At 51.1% G+C, this 14,857-nt stretch overlaps 50 non-coding genes and 1 pseudogene across 50 annotated transcripts; all 51 read left to right on the forward strand.

Moving 5' to 3' along the window:
* The first annotated feature begins 75 nt into the window (after positions 1 to 75).
* LOC116018163 lies at positions 76 to 194 on the forward strand. Its single transcript, XR_004098191.1, has one exon. It is a non-coding gene; the product is annotated as a 5S ribosomal RNA (ribosomal RNA).
* A 137-nt stretch (positions 195 to 331) lies between these two features.
* LOC116018165 lies at positions 332 to 450 on the forward strand. Its single transcript, XR_004098192.1, has one exon. It is a non-coding gene; the product is annotated as a 5S ribosomal RNA (ribosomal RNA).
* A 137-nt stretch (positions 451 to 587) lies between these two features.
* On the forward strand, positions 588 to 706 carry LOC116018166. Its single transcript, XR_004098193.1, has one exon. It is a non-coding gene; the product is annotated as a 5S ribosomal RNA (ribosomal RNA).
* Positions 707 to 843: 137 nt separating this feature from the next.
* On the forward strand, positions 844 to 962 carry LOC116018167. The gene has a single exon (XR_004098194.1). It is a non-coding gene; the product is annotated as a 5S ribosomal RNA (ribosomal RNA).
* Positions 963 to 1,099: 137 nt separating this feature from the next.
* LOC116018168 lies at positions 1,100 to 1,218 on the forward strand. Its single transcript, XR_004098195.1, has one exon. It is a non-coding gene; the product is annotated as a 5S ribosomal RNA (ribosomal RNA).
* A 137-nt stretch (positions 1,219 to 1,355) lies between these two features.
* LOC116018169 lies at positions 1,356 to 1,474 on the forward strand. Its single transcript, XR_004098196.1, has one exon. It is a non-coding gene; the product is annotated as a 5S ribosomal RNA (ribosomal RNA).
* Positions 1,475 to 1,611: 137 nt separating this feature from the next.
* LOC116018170 lies at positions 1,612 to 1,730 on the forward strand. The gene has a single exon (XR_004098197.1). It is a non-coding gene; the product is annotated as a 5S ribosomal RNA (ribosomal RNA).
* A 137-nt stretch (positions 1,731 to 1,867) lies between these two features.
* LOC116018171 lies at positions 1,868 to 1,986 on the forward strand. The gene has a single exon (XR_004098198.1). It is a non-coding gene; the product is annotated as a 5S ribosomal RNA (ribosomal RNA).
* Positions 1,987 to 2,123: 137 nt separating this feature from the next.
* Positions 2,124 to 2,242, forward strand: LOC116018172. The gene has a single exon (XR_004098199.1). It is a non-coding gene; the product is annotated as a 5S ribosomal RNA (ribosomal RNA).
* Positions 2,243 to 2,379: 137 nt separating this feature from the next.
* Positions 2,380 to 2,498, forward strand: LOC116018173. Its single transcript, XR_004098200.1, has one exon. It is a non-coding gene; the product is annotated as a 5S ribosomal RNA (ribosomal RNA).
* Positions 2,499 to 2,635: 137 nt separating this feature from the next.
* Positions 2,636 to 2,754, forward strand: LOC116018175. Its single transcript, XR_004098202.1, has one exon. It is a non-coding gene; the product is annotated as a 5S ribosomal RNA (ribosomal RNA).
* A 137-nt stretch (positions 2,755 to 2,891) lies between these two features.
* Positions 2,892 to 3,010, forward strand: LOC116018176. The gene has a single exon (XR_004098203.1). It is a non-coding gene; the product is annotated as a 5S ribosomal RNA (ribosomal RNA).
* Positions 3,011 to 3,147: 137 nt separating this feature from the next.
* On the forward strand, positions 3,148 to 3,266 carry LOC116018177. The gene has a single exon (XR_004098204.1). It is a non-coding gene; the product is annotated as a 5S ribosomal RNA (ribosomal RNA).
* A 137-nt stretch (positions 3,267 to 3,403) lies between these two features.
* LOC116018178 lies at positions 3,404 to 3,522 on the forward strand. The gene has a single exon (XR_004098205.1). It is a non-coding gene; the product is annotated as a 5S ribosomal RNA (ribosomal RNA).
* Positions 3,523 to 3,659: 137 nt separating this feature from the next.
* On the forward strand, positions 3,660 to 3,778 carry LOC116018179. The gene has a single exon (XR_004098206.1). It is a non-coding gene; the product is annotated as a 5S ribosomal RNA (ribosomal RNA).
* A 137-nt stretch (positions 3,779 to 3,915) lies between these two features.
* Positions 3,916 to 4,034, forward strand: LOC116018180. Its single transcript, XR_004098207.1, has one exon. It is a non-coding gene; the product is annotated as a 5S ribosomal RNA (ribosomal RNA).
* Positions 4,035 to 4,171: 137 nt separating this feature from the next.
* Positions 4,172 to 4,290, forward strand: LOC116018181. Its single transcript, XR_004098208.1, has one exon. It is a non-coding gene; the product is annotated as a 5S ribosomal RNA (ribosomal RNA).
* Positions 4,291 to 4,427: 137 nt separating this feature from the next.
* On the forward strand, positions 4,428 to 4,546 carry LOC116018182. Its single transcript, XR_004098209.1, has one exon. It is a non-coding gene; the product is annotated as a 5S ribosomal RNA (ribosomal RNA).
* A 137-nt stretch (positions 4,547 to 4,683) lies between these two features.
* Positions 4,684 to 4,802, forward strand: LOC116018183. The gene has a single exon (XR_004098210.1). It is a non-coding gene; the product is annotated as a 5S ribosomal RNA (ribosomal RNA).
* A 137-nt stretch (positions 4,803 to 4,939) lies between these two features.
* LOC116018184 lies at positions 4,940 to 5,058 on the forward strand. The gene has a single exon (XR_004098211.1). It is a non-coding gene; the product is annotated as a 5S ribosomal RNA (ribosomal RNA).
* Positions 5,059 to 5,195: 137 nt separating this feature from the next.
* Positions 5,196 to 5,314, forward strand: LOC116018186. Its single transcript, XR_004098213.1, has one exon. It is a non-coding gene; the product is annotated as a 5S ribosomal RNA (ribosomal RNA).
* A 137-nt stretch (positions 5,315 to 5,451) lies between these two features.
* Positions 5,452 to 5,570, forward strand: LOC116018187. Its single transcript, XR_004098214.1, has one exon. It is a non-coding gene; the product is annotated as a 5S ribosomal RNA (ribosomal RNA).
* A 137-nt stretch (positions 5,571 to 5,707) lies between these two features.
* LOC116018188 lies at positions 5,708 to 5,826 on the forward strand. Its single transcript, XR_004098215.1, has one exon. It is a non-coding gene; the product is annotated as a 5S ribosomal RNA (ribosomal RNA).
* A 137-nt stretch (positions 5,827 to 5,963) lies between these two features.
* LOC116018189 lies at positions 5,964 to 6,082 on the forward strand. Its single transcript, XR_004098216.1, has one exon. It is a non-coding gene; the product is annotated as a 5S ribosomal RNA (ribosomal RNA).
* Positions 6,083 to 6,219: 137 nt separating this feature from the next.
* Positions 6,220 to 6,338, forward strand: LOC116018190. Its single transcript, XR_004098217.1, has one exon. It is a non-coding gene; the product is annotated as a 5S ribosomal RNA (ribosomal RNA).
* Positions 6,339 to 6,475: 137 nt separating this feature from the next.
* On the forward strand, positions 6,476 to 6,594 carry LOC116018191. Its single transcript, XR_004098218.1, has one exon. It is a non-coding gene; the product is annotated as a 5S ribosomal RNA (ribosomal RNA).
* Positions 6,595 to 6,731: 137 nt separating this feature from the next.
* On the forward strand, positions 6,732 to 6,850 carry LOC116018192. The gene has a single exon (XR_004098219.1). It is a non-coding gene; the product is annotated as a 5S ribosomal RNA (ribosomal RNA).
* Positions 6,851 to 6,987: 137 nt separating this feature from the next.
* Positions 6,988 to 7,106, forward strand: LOC116018193. The gene has a single exon (XR_004098220.1). It is a non-coding gene; the product is annotated as a 5S ribosomal RNA (ribosomal RNA).
* Positions 7,107 to 7,243: 137 nt separating this feature from the next.
* On the forward strand, positions 7,244 to 7,362 carry LOC116018194. Its single transcript, XR_004098221.1, has one exon. It is a non-coding gene; the product is annotated as a 5S ribosomal RNA (ribosomal RNA).
* Positions 7,363 to 7,499: 137 nt separating this feature from the next.
* Positions 7,500 to 7,618, forward strand: LOC116018195. Its single transcript, XR_004098222.1, has one exon. It is a non-coding gene; the product is annotated as a 5S ribosomal RNA (ribosomal RNA).
* Positions 7,619 to 7,755: 137 nt separating this feature from the next.
* Positions 7,756 to 7,874, forward strand: LOC116018197. The gene has a single exon (XR_004098224.1). It is a non-coding gene; the product is annotated as a 5S ribosomal RNA (ribosomal RNA).
* A 137-nt stretch (positions 7,875 to 8,011) lies between these two features.
* LOC116018198 lies at positions 8,012 to 8,130 on the forward strand. The gene has a single exon (XR_004098225.1). It is a non-coding gene; the product is annotated as a 5S ribosomal RNA (ribosomal RNA).
* A 137-nt stretch (positions 8,131 to 8,267) lies between these two features.
* Positions 8,268 to 8,386, forward strand: LOC116018199. Its single transcript, XR_004098226.1, has one exon. It is a non-coding gene; the product is annotated as a 5S ribosomal RNA (ribosomal RNA).
* Positions 8,387 to 8,523: 137 nt separating this feature from the next.
* On the forward strand, positions 8,524 to 8,642 carry LOC116018201. The gene has a single exon (XR_004098227.1). It is a non-coding gene; the product is annotated as a 5S ribosomal RNA (ribosomal RNA).
* A 137-nt stretch (positions 8,643 to 8,779) lies between these two features.
* LOC116018202 lies at positions 8,780 to 8,898 on the forward strand. Its single transcript, XR_004098228.1, has one exon. It is a non-coding gene; the product is annotated as a 5S ribosomal RNA (ribosomal RNA).
* Positions 8,899 to 9,035: 137 nt separating this feature from the next.
* Positions 9,036 to 9,154, forward strand: LOC116018203. Its single transcript, XR_004098229.1, has one exon. It is a non-coding gene; the product is annotated as a 5S ribosomal RNA (ribosomal RNA).
* Positions 9,155 to 9,291: 137 nt separating this feature from the next.
* Positions 9,292 to 9,410, forward strand: LOC116018204. The gene has a single exon (XR_004098230.1). It is a non-coding gene; the product is annotated as a 5S ribosomal RNA (ribosomal RNA).
* A 137-nt stretch (positions 9,411 to 9,547) lies between these two features.
* On the forward strand, positions 9,548 to 9,666 carry LOC116018205. The gene has a single exon (XR_004098231.1). It is a non-coding gene; the product is annotated as a 5S ribosomal RNA (ribosomal RNA).
* A 218-nt stretch (positions 9,667 to 9,884) lies between these two features.
* Positions 9,885 to 10,003, forward strand: LOC116018367. Its single transcript, XR_004098387.1, has one exon. It is a non-coding gene; the product is annotated as a 5S ribosomal RNA (ribosomal RNA).
* A 137-nt stretch (positions 10,004 to 10,140) lies between these two features.
* LOC116018316 lies at positions 10,141 to 10,259 on the forward strand. The gene has a single exon (XR_004098340.1). It is a non-coding gene; the product is annotated as a 5S ribosomal RNA (ribosomal RNA).
* A 129-nt stretch (positions 10,260 to 10,388) lies between these two features.
* On the forward strand, positions 10,389 to 10,506 carry LOC116018462. Its single transcript, XR_004098477.1, has one exon. It is a non-coding gene; the product is annotated as a 5S ribosomal RNA (ribosomal RNA).
* A 129-nt stretch (positions 10,507 to 10,635) lies between these two features.
* LOC116018521 lies at positions 10,636 to 10,753 on the forward strand. The gene has a single exon (XR_004098535.1). It is a non-coding gene; the product is annotated as a 5S ribosomal RNA (ribosomal RNA).
* Positions 10,754 to 11,636: 883 nt separating this feature from the next.
* LOC116018238 lies at positions 11,637 to 11,755 on the forward strand. Its single transcript, XR_004098263.1, has one exon. It is a non-coding gene; the product is annotated as a 5S ribosomal RNA (ribosomal RNA).
* A 129-nt stretch (positions 11,756 to 11,884) lies between these two features.
* LOC116018309 lies at positions 11,885 to 12,003 on the forward strand. Its single transcript, XR_004098333.1, has one exon. It is a non-coding gene; the product is annotated as a 5S ribosomal RNA (ribosomal RNA).
* A 659-nt stretch (positions 12,004 to 12,662) lies between these two features.
* LOC116017981 lies at positions 12,663 to 12,782 on the forward strand (annotated as a pseudogene).
* Positions 12,783 to 12,845: 63 nt separating this feature from the next.
* On the forward strand, positions 12,846 to 12,963 carry LOC116018426. Its single transcript, XR_004098443.1, has one exon. It is a non-coding gene; the product is annotated as a 5S ribosomal RNA (ribosomal RNA).
* Positions 12,964 to 13,274: 311 nt separating this feature from the next.
* Positions 13,275 to 13,393, forward strand: LOC116018328. The gene has a single exon (XR_004098351.1). It is a non-coding gene; the product is annotated as a 5S ribosomal RNA (ribosomal RNA).
* A 137-nt stretch (positions 13,394 to 13,530) lies between these two features.
* Positions 13,531 to 13,649, forward strand: LOC116018220. The gene has a single exon (XR_004098246.1). It is a non-coding gene; the product is annotated as a 5S ribosomal RNA (ribosomal RNA).
* A 136-nt stretch (positions 13,650 to 13,785) lies between these two features.
* On the forward strand, positions 13,786 to 13,903 carry LOC116018461. The gene has a single exon (XR_004098476.1). It is a non-coding gene; the product is annotated as a 5S ribosomal RNA (ribosomal RNA).
* Positions 13,904 to 14,214: 311 nt separating this feature from the next.
* Positions 14,215 to 14,333, forward strand: LOC116018538. The gene has a single exon (XR_004098551.1). It is a non-coding gene; the product is annotated as a 5S ribosomal RNA (ribosomal RNA).
* Positions 14,334 to 14,470: 137 nt separating this feature from the next.
* On the forward strand, positions 14,471 to 14,589 carry LOC116018227. Its single transcript, XR_004098252.1, has one exon. It is a non-coding gene; the product is annotated as a 5S ribosomal RNA (ribosomal RNA).
* Positions 14,590 to 14,857: the final 268 nt, after the last annotated feature.

Genomic DNA, 14,857 nt, shown 5'->3' on the forward strand with positions numbered 1-14,857 from the left:
TGACCGCTAAACCGCTAAGCGAGGGAAGTTTCGCGGAGAGAAAGGGTCAAGTACATTTTGTGCGCAGTACATGACGGATGCGATCATACCAGCACTAATGCACCGGATCCCATCAGAACTCCGAAGTTAAGCGTGCTTGGGCGAGAGTAGTACTAGGATGGGTGACCCCCTGGGAAGTCCTCGTGTTGCATCCCCCACCCTCTTTTTAATCTTTCTTTTAAACCGCTGGACCGCTCGCTAAGGGTACTATCCTTTTAAACCGCTAAACCGCTAAGCGAGAGAAGTTGCGCGGAGAGAGAGGGTCAAGTACATTTTGCGCGCAGTACGTGACGGATGCGATCATACCAGCACTAATGCACCGGATCCCATCAGAACTCCGAAGTTAAGCGTGCTTGGGCGAGAGTAGTACTAGGATGGGTGACCCCCTGGGAAGTCCTCGTGTTGCATCCCCCACCCTCTTTTTAATCTTTCTTTTAAACCGCTGGACCGCTCGCTAAGGGTACTATCCTTTTAAACCGCTAAACCGCTAAGCGAGAGAAGTTGCGCGGAGAGAGAGGGTCAAGTACATTTTGCGCGCAGTACGTGACGGATGCGATCATACCAGCACTAATGCACCGGATCCCATCAGAACTCCGAAGTTAAGCGTGCTTGGGCGAGAGTAGTACTAGGATGGGTGACCCCCTGGGAAGTCCTCGTGTTGCATCCCCCACCCTCTTTTTAATCTTTCTTTTAAACCGCTGGACCGCTCGCTAAGGGTACTATCCTTTTAAACCGCTAAACCGCTAAGCGAGAGAAGTTGCGCGGAGAGAGAGGGTCAAGTACATTTTGCGCGCAGTACGTGACGGATGCGATCATACCAGCACTAATGCACCGGATCCCATCAGAACTCCGAAGTTAAGCGTGCTTGGGCGAGAGTAGTACTAGGATGGGTGACCCCCTGGGAAGTCCTCGTGTTGCATCCCCCACCCTCTTTTTAATCTTTCTTTTAAACCGCTGGACCGCTCGCTAAGGGTACTATCCTTTTAAACCGCTAAACCGCTAAGCGAGAGAAGTTGCGCGGAGAGAGAGGGTCAAGTACATTTTGCGCGCAGTACGTGACGGATGCGATCATACCAGCACTAATGCACCGGATCCCATCAGAACTCCGAAGTTAAGCGTGCTTGGGCGAGAGTAGTACTAGGATGGGTGACCCCCTGGGAAGTCCTCGTGTTGCATCCCCCACCCTCTTTTTAATCTTTCTTTTAAACCGCTGGACCGCTCGCTAAGGGTACTATCCTTTTAAACCGCTAAACCGCTAAGCGAGAGAAGTTGCGCGGAGAGAGAGGGTCAAGTACATTTTGCGCGCAGTACGTGACGGATGCGATCATACCAGCACTAATGCACCGGATCCCATCAGAACTCCGAAGTTAAGCGTGCTTGGGCGAGAGTAGTACTAGGATGGGTGACCCCCTGGGAAGTCCTCGTGTTGCATCCCCCACCCTCTTTTTAATCTTTCTTTTAAACCGCTGGACCGCTCGCTAAGGGTACTATCCTTTTAAACCGCTAAACCGCTAAGCGAGAGAAGTTGCGCGGAGAGAGAGGGTCAAGTACATTTTGCGCGCAGTACGTGACGGATGCGATCATACCAGCACTAATGCACCGGATCCCATCAGAACTCCGAAGTTAAGCGTGCTTGGGCGAGAGTAGTACTAGGATGGGTGACCCCCTGGGAAGTCCTCGTGTTGCATCCCCCACCCTCTTTTTAATCTTTCTTTTAAACCGCTGGACCGCTCGCTAAGGGTACTATCCTTTTAAACCGCTAAACCGCTAAGCGAGAGAAGTTGCGCGGAGAGAGAGGGTCAAGTACATTTTGCGCGCAGTACGTGACGGATGCGATCATACCAGCACTAATGCACCGGATCCCATCAGAACTCCGAAGTTAAGCGTGCTTGGGCGAGAGTAGTACTAGGATGGGTGACCCCCTGGGAAGTCCTCGTGTTGCATCCCCCACCCTCTTTTTAATCTTTCTTTTAAACCGCTGGACCGCTCGCTAAGGGTACTATCCTTTTAAACCGCTAAACCGCTAAGCGAGAGAAGTTGCGCGGAGAGAGAGGGTCAAGTACATTTTGCGCGCAGTACGTGACGGATGCGATCATACCAGCACTAATGCACCGGATCCCATCAGAACTCCGAAGTTAAGCGTGCTTGGGCGAGAGTAGTACTAGGATGGGTGACCCCCTGGGAAGTCCTCGTGTTGCATCCCCCACCCTCTTTTTAATCTTTCTTTTAAACCGCTGGACCGCTCGCTAAGGGTACTATCCTTTTAAACCGCTAAACCGCTAAGCGAGAGAAGTTGCGCGGAGAGAGAGGGTCAAGTACATTTTGCGCGCAGTACGTGACGGATGCGATCATACCAGCACTAATGCACCGGATCCCATCAGAACTCCGAAGTTAAGCGTGCTTGGGCGAGAGTAGTACTAGGATGGGTGACCCCCTGGGAAGTCCTCGTGTTGCATCCCCCACCCTCTTTTTAATCTTTCTTTTAAACCGCTGGACCGCTCGCTAAGGGTACTATCCTTTTAAACCGCTAAACCGCTAAGCGAGAGAAGTTGCGCGGAGAGAGAGGGTCAAGTACATTTTGCGCGCAGTACGTGACGGATGCGATCATACCAGCACTAATGCACCGGATCCCATCAGAACTCCGAAGTTAAGCGTGCTTGGGCGAGAGTAGTACTAGGATGGGTGACCCCCTGGGAAGTCCTCGTGTTGCATCCCCCACCCTCTTTTTAATCTTTCTTTTAAACCGCTGGACCGCTCGCTAAGGGTACTATCCTTTTAAACCGCTAAACCGCTAAGCGAGAGAAGTTGCGCGGAGAGAGAGGGTCAAGTACATTTTGCGCGCAGTACGTGACGGATGCGATCATACCAGCACTAATGCACCGGATCCCATCAGAACTCCGAAGTTAAGCGTGCTTGGGCGAGAGTAGTACTAGGATGGGTGACCCCCTGGGAAGTCCTCGTGTTGCATCCCCCACCCTCTTTTTAATCTTTCTTTTAAACCGCTGGACCGCTCGCTAAGGGTACTATCCTTTTAAACCGCTAAACCGCTAAGCGAGAGAAGTTGCGCGGAGAGAGAGGGTCAAGTACATTTTGCGCGCAGTACGTGACGGATGCGATCATACCAGCACTAATGCACCGGATCCCATCAGAACTCCGAAGTTAAGCGTGCTTGGGCGAGAGTAGTACTAGGATGGGTGACCCCCTGGGAAGTCCTCGTGTTGCATCCCCCACCCTCTTTTTAATCTTTCTTTTAAACCGCTGGACCGCTCGCTAAGGGTACTATCCTTTTAAACCGCTAAACCGCTAAGCGAGAGAAGTTGCGCGGAGAGAGAGGGTCAAGTACATTTTGCGCGCAGTACGTGACGGATGCGATCATACCAGCACTAATGCACCGGATCCCATCAGAACTCCGAAGTTAAGCGTGCTTGGGCGAGAGTAGTACTAGGATGGGTGACCCCCTGGGAAGTCCTCGTGTTGCATCCCCCACCCTCTTTTTAATCTTTCTTTTAAACCGCTGGACCGCTCGCTAAGGGTACTATCCTTTTAAACCGCTAAACCGCTAAGCGAGAGAAGTTGCGCGGAGAGAGAGGGTCAAGTACATTTTGCGCGCAGTACGTGACGGATGCGATCATACCAGCACTAATGCACCGGATCCCATCAGAACTCCGAAGTTAAGCGTGCTTGGGCGAGAGTAGTACTAGGATGGGTGACCCCCTGGGAAGTCCTCGTGTTGCATCCCCCACCCTCTTTTTAATCTTTCTTTTAAACCGCTGGACCGCTCGCTAAGGGTACTATCCTTTTAAACCGCTAAACCGCTAAGCGAGAGAAGTTGCGCGGAGAGAGAGGGTCAAGTACATTTTGCGCGCAGTACGTGACGGATGCGATCATACCAGCACTAATGCACCGGATCCCATCAGAACTCCGAAGTTAAGCGTGCTTGGGCGAGAGTAGTACTAGGATGGGTGACCCCCTGGGAAGTCCTCGTGTTGCATCCCCCACCCTCTTTTTAATCTTTCTTTTAAACCGCTGGACCGCTCGCTAAGGGTACTATCCTTTTAAACCGCTAAACCGCTAAGCGAGAGAAGTTGCGCGGAGAGAGAGGGTCAAGTACATTTTGCGCGCAGTACGTGACGGATGCGATCATACCAGCACTAATGCACCGGATCCCATCAGAACTCCGAAGTTAAGCGTGCTTGGGCGAGAGTAGTACTAGGATGGGTGACCCCCTGGGAAGTCCTCGTGTTGCATCCCCCACCCTCTTTTTAATCTTTCTTTTAAACCGCTGGACCGCTCGCTAAGGGTACTATCCTTTTAAACCGCTAAACCGCTAAGCGAGAGAAGTTGCGCGGAGAGAGAGGGTCAAGTACATTTTGCGCGCAGTACGTGACGGATGCGATCATACCAGCACTAATGCACCGGATCCCATCAGAACTCCGAAGTTAAGCGTGCTTGGGCGAGAGTAGTACTAGGATGGGTGACCCCCTGGGAAGTCCTCGTGTTGCATCCCCCACCCTCTTTTTAATCTTTCTTTTAAACCGCTGGACCGCTCGCTAAGGGTACTATCCTTTTAAACCGCTAAACCGCTAAGCGAGAGAAGTTGCGCGGAGAGAGAGGGTCAAGTACATTTTGCGCGCAGTACGTGACGGATGCGATCATACCAGCACTAATGCACCGGATCCCATCAGAACTCCGAAGTTAAGCGTGCTTGGGCGAGAGTAGTACTAGGATGGGTGACCCCCTGGGAAGTCCTCGTGTTGCATCCCCCACCCTCTTTTTAATCTTTCTTTTAAACCGCTGGACCGCTCGCTAAGGGTACTATCCTTTTAAACCGCTAAACCGCTAAGCGAGAGAAGTTGCGCGGAGAGAGAGGGTCAAGTACATTTTGCGCGCAGTACGTGACGGATGCGATCATACCAGCACTAATGCACCGGATCCCATCAGAACTCCGAAGTTAAGCGTGCTTGGGCGAGAGTAGTACTAGGATGGGTGACCCCCTGGGAAGTCCTCGTGTTGCATCCCCCACCCTCTTTTTAATCTTTCTTTTAAACCGCTGGACCGCTCGCTAAGGGTACTATCCTTTTAAACCGCTAAACCGCTAAGCGAGAGAAGTTGCGCGGAGAGAGAGGGTCAAGTACATTTTGCGCGCAGTACGTGACGGATGCGATCATACCAGCACTAATGCACCGGATCCCATCAGAACTCCGAAGTTAAGCGTGCTTGGGCGAGAGTAGTACTAGGATGGGTGACCCCCTGGGAAGTCCTCGTGTTGCATCCCCCACCCTCTTTTTAATCTTTCTTTTAAACCGCTGGACCGCTCGCTAAGGGTACTATCCTTTTAAACCGCTAAACCGCTAAGCGAGAGAAGTTGCGCGGAGAGAGAGGGTCAAGTACATTTTGCGCGCAGTACGTGACGGATGCGATCATACCAGCACTAATGCACCGGATCCCATCAGAACTCCGAAGTTAAGCGTGCTTGGGCGAGAGTAGTACTAGGATGGGTGACCCCCTGGGAAGTCCTCGTGTTGCATCCCCCACCCTCTTTTTAATCTTTCTTTTAAACCGCTGGACCGCTCGCTAAGGGTACTATCCTTTTAAACCGCTAAACCGCTAAGCGAGAGAAGTTGCGCGGAGAGAGAGGGTCAAGTACATTTTGCGCGCAGTACGTGACGGATGCGATCATACCAGCACTAATGCACCGGATCCCATCAGAACTCCGAAGTTAAGCGTGCTTGGGCGAGAGTAGTACTAGGATGGGTGACCCCCTGGGAAGTCCTCGTGTTGCATCCCCCACCCTCTTTTTAATCTTTCTTTTAAACCGCTGGACCGCTCGCTAAGGGTACTATCCTTTTAAACCGCTAAACCGCTAAGCGAGAGAAGTTGCGCGGAGAGAGAGGGTCAAGTACATTTTGCGCGCAGTACGTGACGGATGCGATCATACCAGCACTAATGCACCGGATCCCATCAGAACTCCGAAGTTAAGCGTGCTTGGGCGAGAGTAGTACTAGGATGGGTGACCCCCTGGGAAGTCCTCGTGTTGCATCCCCCACCCTCTTTTTAATCTTTCTTTTAAACCGCTGGACCGCTCGCTAAGGGTACTATCCTTTTAAACCGCTAAACCGCTAAGCGAGAGAAGTTGCGCGGAGAGAGAGGGTCAAGTACATTTTGCGCGCAGTACGTGACGGATGCGATCATACCAGCACTAATGCACCGGATCCCATCAGAACTCCGAAGTTAAGCGTGCTTGGGCGAGAGTAGTACTAGGATGGGTGACCCCCTGGGAAGTCCTCGTGTTGCATCCCCCACCCTCTTTTTAATCTTTCTTTTAAACCGCTGGACCGCTCGCTAAGGGTACTATCCTTTTAAACCGCTAAACCGCTAAGCGAGAGAAGTTGCGCGGAGAGAGAGGGTCAAGTACATTTTGCGCGCAGTACGTGACGGATGCGATCATACCAGCACTAATGCACCGGATCCCATCAGAACTCCGAAGTTAAGCGTGCTTGGGCGAGAGTAGTACTAGGATGGGTGACCCCCTGGGAAGTCCTCGTGTTGCATCCCCCACCCTCTTTTTAATCTTTCTTTTAAACCGCTGGACCGCTCGCTAAGGGTACTATCCTTTTAAACCGCTAAACCGCTAAGCGAGAGAAGTTGCGCGGAGAGAGAGGGTCAAGTACATTTTGCGCGCAGTACGTGACGGATGCGATCATACCAGCACTAATGCACCGGATCCCATCAGAACTCCGAAGTTAAGCGTGCTTGGGCGAGAGTAGTACTAGGATGGGTGACCCCCTGGGAAGTCCTCGTGTTGCATCCCCCACCCTCTTTTTAATCTTTCTTTTAAACCGCTGGACCGCTCGCTAAGGGTACTATCCTTTTAAACCGCTAAACCGCTAAGCGAGAGAAGTTGCGCGGAGAGAGAGGGTCAAGTACATTTTGCGCGCAGTACGTGACGGATGCGATCATACCAGCACTAATGCACCGGATCCCATCAGAACTCCGAAGTTAAGCGTGCTTGGGCGAGAGTAGTACTAGGATGGGTGACCCCCTGGGAAGTCCTCGTGTTGCATCCCCCACCCTCTTTTTAATCTTTCTTTTAAACCGCTGGACCGCTCGCTAAGGGTACTATCCTTTTAAACCGCTAAACCGCTAAGCGAGAGAAGTTGCGCGGAGAGAGAGGGTCAAGTACATTTTGCGCGCAGTACGTGACGGATGCGATCATACCAGCACTAATGCACCGGATCCCATCAGAACTCCGAAGTTAAGCGTGCTTGGGCGAGAGTAGTACTAGGATGGGTGACCCCCTGGGAAGTCCTCGTGTTGCATCCCCCACCCTCTTTTTAATCTTTCTTTTAAACCGCTGGACCGCTCGCTAAGGGTACTATCCTTTTAAACCGCTAAACCGCTAAGCGAGAGAAGTTGCGCGGAGAGAGAGGGTCAAGTACATTTTGCGCGCAGTACGTGACGGATGCGATCATACCAGCACTAATGCACCGGATCCCATCAGAACTCCGAAGTTAAGCGTGCTTGGGCGAGAGTAGTACTAGGATGGGTGACCCCCTGGGAAGTCCTCGTGTTGCATCCCCCACCCTCTTTTTAATCTTTCTTTTAAACCGCTGGACCGCTCGCTAAGGGTACTATCCTTTTAAACCGCTAAACCGCTAAGCGAGAGAAGTTGCGCGGAGAGAGAGGGTCAAGTACATTTTGCGCGCAGTACGTGACGGATGCGATCATACCAGCACTAATGCACCGGATCCCATCAGAACTCCGAAGTTAAGCGTGCTTGGGCGAGAGTAGTACTAGGATGGGTGACCCCCTGGGAAGTCCTCGTGTTGCATCCCCCACCCTCTTTTTAATCTTTCTTTTAAACCGCTGGACCGCTCGCTAAGGGTACTATCCTTTTAAACCGCTAAACCGCTAAGCGAGAGAAGTTGCGCGGAGAGAGAGGGTCAAGTACATTTTGCGCGCAGTACGTGACGGATGCGATCATACCAGCACTAATGCACCGGATCCCATCAGAACTCCGAAGTTAAGCGTGCTTGGGCGAGAGTAGTACTAGGATGGGTGACCCCCTGGGAAGTCCTCGTGTTGCATCCCCCACCCTCTTTTTAATCTTTCTTTTAAACCGCTGGACCGCTCGCTAAGGGTACTATCCTTTTAAACCGCTAAACCGCTAAGCGAGAGAAGTTGCGCGGAGAGAGAGGGTCAAGTACATTTTGCGCGCAGTACGTGACGGATGCGATCATACCAGCACTAATGCACCGGATCCCATCAGAACTCCGAAGTTAAGCGTGCTTGGGCGAGAGTAGTACTAGGATGGGTGACCCCCTGGGAAGTCCTCGTGTTGCATCCCCCACCCTCTTTTTAATCTTTCTTTTAAACCGCTGGACCGCTCGCTAAGGGTACTATCCTTTTAAACCGCTAAACCGCTAAGCGAGAGAAGTTGCGCGGAGAGAGAGGGTCAAGTACATTTTGCGCGCAGTACGTGACGGATGCGATCATACCAGCACTAATGCACCGGATCCCATCAGAACTCCGAAGTTAAGCGTGCTTGGGCGAGAGTAGTACTAGGATGGGTGACCCCCTGGGAAGTCCTCGTGTTGCATCCCCCACCCTCTTTTTAATCTTTCTTTTAAACCGCTGGACCGCTCGCTAAGGGTACTATCCTTTTAAACCGCTAAACCGCTAAGCGAGAGAAGTTGCGCGGAGAGAGAGGGTCAAGTACATTTTGCGCGCAGTACGTGACGGATGCGATCATACCAGCACTAATGCACCGGATCCCATCAGAACTCCGAAGTTAAGCGTGCTTGGGCGAGAGTAGTACTAGGATGGGTGACCCCCTGGGAAGTCCTCGTGTTGCATCCCCCACCCTCTTTTTAATCTTTCTTTTAAACCGCTGGACCGCTCGCTAAGGGTACTATCCTTTTAAACCGCTAAACCGCTAAGCGAGAGAAGTTGCGCGGAGAGAGAGGGTCAAGTACATTTTGCGCGCAGTACGTGACGGATGCGATCATACCAGCACTAATGCACCGGATCCCATCAGAACTCCGAAGTTAAGCGTGCTTGGGCGAGAGTAGTACTAGGATGGGTGACCCCCTGGGAAGTCCTCGTGTTGCATCCCCCACCCTCTTTTTAATCTTTCTTTTAAACCGCTGGACCGCTCGCTAAGGGTACTATCCTTTTAAACCGCTAAACCGCTAAGCGAGAGAAGTTGCGCGGAGAGAGAGGGTCAAGTACATTTTGCGCGCAGTACGTGACGGATGCGATCATACCAGCACTAATGCACCGGATCCCATCAGAACTCCGAAGTTAAGCGTGCTTGGGCGAGAGTAGTACTAGGATGGGTGACCCCCTGGGAAGTCCTCGTGTTGCATCCCCCACCCTCTTTTTAATCTTTCTTTTAAACCGCTGGACCGCTCGCTAAGGGTACTATCCTTTTAAACCGCTAAACCGCTAAGCGAGAGAAGTTGCGCGGAGAGAGAGGGTCAAGTACATTTTGCGCGCAGTACGTGACGGATGCGATCATACCAGCACTAATGCACCGGATCCCATCAGAACTCCGAAGTTAAGCGTGCTTGGGCGAGAGTAGTACTAGGATGGGTGACCCCCTGGGAAGTCCTCGTGTTGCATCCCCCACCCTCTTTTTAATCTTTCTTTTAAACCGCTGGACCGCTCGCTAAGGGTACTATCCTTTTAAACCGCTAAACCGCTAAGCGAGAGAAGTTGCGCGGAGAGAGAGGGTCAAGTACATTTTGCACGCAGTACATGACGGATGCGATCATACCAGCACAAATGCAACGGATCCCATCAGAACTCCGAAGTAAAGCGTGCTTGGGAGCGCAGTACATGACGGATGCGATCATACTAGCACTAATGCACCGGATCCCATCAAAACTCCGAAGTCAAGCGCGCTTGGGCGAGGATAGTACTAGGATGGGCGACCCCCTGGGAAGTCCTCGTGTTGCATCCCCCACCCTCTTTTTAATTTTTCTTTTAAACCGCTGGACCGCTCGCTAAGGGTACTATCCTTTTAAACCGCTAAACCGCTAAGCGAGAGAAGTTGCGCGGAGAGAGAGGGTCAAGTACATTTTGCGCGCCGTACATGACGGATGCGATCATACCAGCACTAATGCACCGGATCACATCAGAACTCCGAAGCTAAGCGTGCTTGGGCGAGAGTAGTACTAGGATTGGTGACCCCCTGGGAAGTCCTCGTGTTGCATCCACCACCCTCTTTTTAATTTTTCTTTTAAACCGCTGGACCGCTCGCTAAGGGTACTATCCTTTTAAACCGCTAAGCGAGAGAAGTTGCGCGGAGAGAGAGGGTCAAGTACATTTTGCGCGCAGTACATGACGGATGCGATCATACCAGCACTAATGCACCGGATCCCATCAGAACTCCGAAGTGAAGCGTTCTTGGGCTAGAGTAGTACTAGGATGGTGACCCCCTGGGAAGTCTTCGTGTTGCATCCCCCACCCTCTTTTTAATTTTTCTTTTAAACCGCTAGACCGCTCGCTAAGGGTACTATCCTTTTAAACCGCTAAGCGAGAGAAGTTGCGCGGAGAGAGAGGGTCAAGTACATTTTGCGCGCAGTACATGACCGATGCGATCACACCAGCACTAATGCACCGGATCCCATCAGAACTCCGAAGTGAAGCGTTCTTGGGCTAGAGTAGTACTAGGATGGTGACCCCCTGGGAAGTCCTCGTGTTGCATCCCCCACCCTCTTTTTAATTTTTCTTTTAAACCGCTGGACCGCTCGCTAAGGATACTATCCTTTTAAACCGCTAAACCGCTAAGCGAGAGAAGTTGCGCGGAGAGAGAGGGTCAAGTACATTTTGCGCGCAGTACATGACGGATGCGATCATACCAGCACTAATGCACCGGATCCCATCAGAACTCCGAAGTCAAGCTAATTTTTCTTTTAAACCGCTGGACCGCTCGCTAAGGATACTATCCTTTTAAACCGCTAAACCGCTAAGCGAGAGAAGTTGCGCGGAGAGAGAGGGTCAAGTACATTTTGCGCGCAGTACATGACGGATGCAATCATACCAGCACTAATGCACCGGATCCCATCAGAACTCCGAAGTCAAGCTAATTTTTCTTTTAAACCGCTGGACCACTCGCTAAGGATACCATCCTTTTAAACCGCTAAACCGCTAAGCGAGAGAAGTTGCTCGGAGAGAGAGGGTCAAGTACATTTTGCACGCAGTACATGACCGGAGAGAGAGGGTCAAGTACATTTTGCACGCAGTACATGACGGATGCGATCAGGTCAAGTACATTTTGCACGCAGTACATGACGGATGCGATCATACCAGCACAAATGCGCACGCAGTACATGACGGATGCGATCATACCAGCACAAATGCAACGGATCCCATCAGAACTCCGAAGTAAAGCGTGCTTGGGAGCGCAGTACATGACCGATGCGATCACACCAGCACTAATGCACGTTGCATCCCCCACCCTCTTTTTAATCTTTCTTTTAAACCGCTGGACCGCTCGCTAAGGGTACTATCCTTTTAAACCGCTAAACCGCTAAGCGAGAGAAGTTGCGCGGAGAGAGAGGGTCAAGTACATTTTGCGCGCCGTACATGACGGATGCGATCATACCAGCACTAATGCACCGGATCCCATCAGAACTCCGAAGCTAAGCGTGCTTGGGCGAGAGTAGTACTAGGATGGGTGACCCCCTGGGAAGTCTTCGTGTTGCATCCACCACCCTCTTTTTAATCTTTCTTTTAAACCGCTGGACCGCCCGCTAAGGGTACTATCCTTTTAAACCGCTAAGTGAGATAAGTTGCACGGAGAGAGAGGGTCAAGTACATTTTGCGCGCCGTACATGACGGATGCGATCATACTAGCACTAATGCACCGGATCCCATCAGAACTCCGAGGTGAAGCGTGCTTGGGCGAGAGTAGTACTAGGATGGGTGACCCCCTGGGAAGTCTTCGTGTTGCATCCCCCACCCTCTTTTTAATTTTTCTTTTAAACCGCTGGACCGCTCGCTAAGGGTGCTATCTTTTTAAACCGCTAAGTGAGATAAGTCGCGCGGAGAGAGAGGGTCAAGTACATTTTGCGCGCAGTACATGACGGATGCAATCATACCAGCACTAATGCACCGGATCCCATCAGAACTCCGAAGTCAAGCTAATTTTTCTTTTAAACCGCTGGACCGCTCGCTAAGGGTACTATCTTTTTAAACCGCTAAGCGAGATAAGTTGCACGGAGAGAGAGGGTCAAGTACATTTTGCGCGCAGTACATGACGGATGCGATCATCCCAGCACTAATGCACCGGATCCCATCAGACCTCCGAAGTCAAGCTAATTTTTCTTTTAAACCGCTGGACCGCTCGCTAAGGGTACTATCTTTTTAAACCGCTAAGCGAGATAAGTTGCACGGAGAGAGAGGGTCAAGTACATTTTGCGCGCAGTACATGACGGATGCAATCATACCAGCACTAATGCACCGGATCCCATCAGAACTCCGAAGTCAAGCTAATTTTTCTTTTAAACCGCTTGACCGCTCGCTAAGGATACCATGCTTTTAAACCGCTAAACCGCTAAGCGAGAGAAGTTGCGCGGAGAGAGAGGGTCAAGTACATTTTGCACGCAGTACATGACGGATGCGATCATACCAGCACAAATGCACCGGATCCCATCAGAACTCCGAAGTAAACCGTGCTTGGGCGAGAGTAGTACTAGGATCAGTGACCCCCTGGGAAGTCCTCGTGACCGCTAAACCGCTAAGCGAGGGAAGTTGCGCGGAGAGAAAGGGTCAAGTACATTTTGCGCGCAGTACATGACGGATGCGATCATACCAGCACTAATGCACCGGATCCCATCAAACTCCGAAGTCAAGCGCGCTTGGGCGAGGATAGTACTAGGATGGGCGACCCCCTGGGAAGTCCTCGTGTTGCATCCCCCACCCTCTTTTTAATTTTTCTTTTAAACCGCTGGACCGCTCGCTAAGTGTACTATCTTTTTAAACCGCTAAGTGAGATAAGTTGCGCGGAGAGAGAGGGTCAAGTACATTTTGCGCCCAGTACATGACGAATGCAATCATACCAGCACTAATGCACCGGATCCCATCAGAACTCTAAAGTCAAGCTAATTTTTCTTTGAAACCGCTGGACCGCTCGCTAAGGATACTATCCTTTTAAACCGCTAAACCGCTAAGCGAGAGAAGTTGCGCGGAGAGAGAGGGTCAAGTACATTTTGCGCGCAGTACATGACGGATGCAATCATACCAGCACTAATGCACCGGATCCCATCAGAACTCCGAAGTTAGGCGTGCTTGGGCGAGTGTAGTACTAGGATGGGTGACCTCCTGGCAAGTCCTCGTGTTGCATCCCCCGCCCTCTTTTTAATTTTTCTTTTAAACTGCTGGACCGCTCGGTAAGGATACTATCCTTTTAATCCGCTAAACCGCTAAGCGATTGAAGTTGCGCGGAGAGAGAAGGTCAAGTACATTTTGCGCGCAGTACATGACGGATGCGATCATACCAGCACTAATGCACCGGATCCCATCAGAACTCCGAAGCTAAGCGTGCTTGGGCGAGAGTAGTACTAGGATGGGAGACCCCTTGGGAAGTCCTCGTGTTGCATCCCCCACCCTTTTTAAATTTTACTTTTAAACCGCTGGACCGCTCGCTAAGGGTACTATCCTTTTAAACCGCTAAACCGCTAAGCGAGAGAAGTTGCGCGGAGAGAGAGGGTCAAGTACATTTTGCGCGCAGTACATGACGGATGCGATCATACCAGCACTAATGCACCGGATCCCATCAGAACTCCGAAGTGAAGCGTTCTTGGGCTAGAGTAGTACTAGGATGGTGATCCCCTGGGAAGTCCTCGTGTTGCATCCCCCACCCTCTTTTTAATTTTTCTTTTAAACCGCTGGACCGCTCGCTAAGGGTACTATCTTTTTAAACCGCTAAGTGAGATAAGTCGCGCGGAGAGAGAGGGTCAAGTACATTTTGCGCGCAGTACATGACGGATGCAATTATACCAGCACTAATGCACCGGATCCCATCAAAACTCCGAAGTCAAGCTAATTTTTCTTTTAAACCGCTGGACCGCTCGCTAAGGATACTATCCTTTTAAACAGCTAAACCGCTAAGCGATAGAAGTTGCGCGGAGAGAGAGGGTCAAGTACATTTTGCGCGCAGTACATGACGGATGCGATCATACCAGCACTAATGGACCGGATCCCATCAGAACTCCGAAGTGAAGCGTTGTTGGGCTAGAGTAGTACTAGGATGGTTGACCCCCTGGGAAGTCCTCGTGTTGCATCCCCCACCCTCTTTTTAATCTTTCTTTTAAACCGCTGGACCGCTCGCTAAGGGTACTATCCTTTTAAACCGCTAAACCGCTAAGCGAGAGAAGTTGCGCGGAGAGAGAGGGTCAAGTACATTTTGCGCGCAGTACGTGACGGATGCGATCATACCAGCACTAATGCACCGGATCCCATCAGAACTCCGAAGTAAAGCGTGCTTGGGCGAGAGTAGTACTAGGATGGGTGACCCCTTGGGAAGTCCTCGTGTTGCATCCCCCACCCTTTTTAAATTTTACTTTTAAACCGCTAGACCGCTCGCTAAGGGTACTATCCTTTTAAACCGCTAAACCGCTAAGCGAGAGAAGTTGCGCGGAGAGAGAGGGTCAAGTAGATTTTGCGCGCAGTACATGACGGATGCAATCATACTAGTACTAATGCACCGGATCCCATCAAAACGCCGAAGTCAAGCTAATTTTTCTTTTAAACCGCTGGACCGCTCGCTAAGGGTACTATCTTTTTAAACCGCTAAGTGAGATAAGTCGCG

This window comes from Ipomoea triloba, chromosome 4, assembly GCF_003576645.1.
Source record: "Ipomoea triloba cultivar NCNSP0323 chromosome 4, ASM357664v1".
NCBI lineage: Eukaryota > Viridiplantae > Streptophyta > Magnoliopsida > Solanales > Convolvulaceae > Ipomoea > Ipomoea triloba.